Below are 2,821 nucleotides of genomic sequence, written 5' to 3'. Positions count from 1 at the left end.
GTGACCTCTCTATCTACGAGCCTAGTCCGCTCGCTCAACTGGCTCACCTGAAAAATAATTCAACACTGAGATGAGCCAAAGCTCAGTAAGACAAAATATGCTACTACTAGTGTGTGGCAATTGAGCTACAATACTGAGAAAATCTATTACTATATAGTCATGTATCACTGAATCTGTAAAACACAATACTAGAAATATAATATTCATCTTTTACCTGTTGCTTAACATTTCTGTACTTTAGATTTCTATTCAAAATACTGCTAATATATGTATACATTTTCTATTTCTGTAAAGCTGTATAAACATAATAATAACTGTAAACTTCCCTGTGGATAACTATGTGTCATGATTTAACCCTCCATGATAGGGTTGTGCGGTCCGTAGGCGGAATTTACCCTAGCTGGCCAACCAGGAATAAATCACTATACTCCACAGTCTGATCAGCCCTTCTTAACCCATATCTAATAGGGAGCCTGTCCACTCGTGGGTTCTATGCGATCGACCTTTATACCACGTATTATCTGAATAGGTAGTTGCACTTTATAAACTATATGTAGCTACGATACCGTGCTCTGTAACTGTATGGTCCAACAGGGTCTGATACTATATAATAAATCTCTATATACAACTATCTATTTTACCATGATTCTGTAATAACTGTATAAACCATGACGCTGTAGAAAATTGTATCTCTATATCAACTGTATTTCTGTAATTAACTATGAATTTGTATGTCATGGTACTGTAAAACTATATAATCATGGTATTTCTGTAATTTCTGTAAAATACATTCATTGTCTATATATTCTGTAAAACACATCTCTGAAAATACTGTAAAACATGTTTCTACACTATATCTATATTCTCAAGCCACACAGTAATTTTAAAACATATTAATCACATTTGATAAACTGTATAAATCTCTGCTGTAAATAATACTTTGGTGGAACATTTATAATTTCATACTGAAAACATATTCATATAACCTAGTATAGCATATTTCCCTTACTTGTTTTGTGCTAAAAATCCCCTACTATAACGGGTCCAACACCCGCAAGGTTCTCCACTCAACACCCTGAAAACATAAATTCTAGAACAAAACATCAATATTTCTTGGCCTACATCATTTCCTACAACTGCTAGGAAGCAAAAAACTGAATAAAAGACCTTACCCTAGATTTGAGGTGAATTCCAACTTCGTTTCACCAACAATCCGCTCCGGCAGACTTGAAGAGAACTCCGTCAAGAGCATCGTGGTGGCCTCAAATCGTCGATCTGGTGACTAACGGGGCCAAAATTGAAGGAAGAAGGAGGATGAGCCATAGAGGTGAGAGATAGAGAGAGAGAGAGAGAGAGAGAGAGAGAGAGAGAGAGAGAGAGAGAGGGTTTCGGCTGAAATTCTGCGATTAAAAATCAGTTTAGGGCTATTTATACTGCGGATTCGTTGATGAGCCACGTCATCTCGTCGACGAGTCCTTAAGGAAATTTGTCAATGAACCTTACCCTTCGTCGACGAAATTCATAGTAGCCCATTACCCTCGCTCGGTATTTTCTCGTCAACGAAATGGAGCCTCGTCGACGAGATCCTGAAGACCTTCGTCGATGAATCCCAGTATTCATTGACGAAACCTGGTAGTTTCCTAAAATTATTATTACCTCAAAAATGCAATGTCGTCGACGAAGTCTACTGCCTCCTTCTGTTCATGTTTTCATTTTCCTTCCTCTTTATTATTATAATACTATTATTCTTCGGGTCACTACAAGGCCGGTCAGTCGAGCTTAGTTAAAGCATAATTTAAGTCGTGCTTTTGATCCCAAAAAAAAAAAAAAAAAACTTATCAACCCTTTTTGTATGAGTTATGGCATTTTAAGTGAAAGGTTTTGGATCCTAAAGTTAGTCTATGGTCATTTTGAGCATCAAACCACATCATGCATGATATGCTTATTACAGACCAAACTTAATGCAATTACAATTTAAATGAAAAAAAATGTTTTCATTCTTCAACTGTTACTCTTCACATTTCTATGTCACACGCCAGGTGAATTAAGCTTTCAGGTCCTCATGGCCTCCATTGTACCACAAATCATCGTGCCTTCCATTAGAAGAATATGTTCAAATACTAGATGCACAAGTAAGATACTTTGGATTTGTCATAATCAAAATGGGATAGGACTCACAAAGTCAACACCTTAGTTTCCCTAAAATGTGGCAGAGCCATGCTTGTGCAGCAACAAGCTCATACCAAGTCTTGTCTAGCCTACTGATCCTTATCCGTAGAAACACTTTAATGTCCAATTCAATAGTCAAGTCTCTCAACATAACAACTCTTGTTCTAATTGACAATCTCACTAAGGACCCATGATTCTAACAGTAAGGTTGTTGAAATCACAATCCCAAGCACTAAGGATAACACTCATACCCACAATGCAATCCTCATGTAAGAGCACCCATCACCTACTACTCACTAGACAGAGCTAATGGAAATGGCTCCATACACTGCTCAACACAGACATACAAATGATCAATGTCCCTCAATAGTCCGATACAATATAAGTCATCACTCACCCAAGACTATACCCAAGGGCCAACAAAAGTGAACATCACAACCTTTGGGTCAAGAGGGACGCATTTCTTCATTTTCCAATGATTCATCAATGGGGCTTTGAATCCGACATGAAAGCCCAAGATACCCATCAAAGATGTCAAGAGCCCACCCCTTAGCATTCCTAAAGATGCTCACTTAGTGCCCAATAGGACACTAAGGGAGGTAGGTCATTCACTTGGTGTTCCCCTTAAAGTAAAGTTTTTCTAATATATTAT

The sequence above is a fragment of the Malania oleifera genome, chromosome 1 (assembly GCF_029873635.1).
Source record: "Malania oleifera isolate guangnan ecotype guangnan chromosome 1, ASM2987363v1, whole genome shotgun sequence".
NCBI classification, from domain to species: Eukaryota; Viridiplantae; Streptophyta; class Magnoliopsida; order Santalales; family Ximeniaceae; genus Malania; species Malania oleifera.
Note: the sequence above shows the minus strand (reverse complement) of the source record.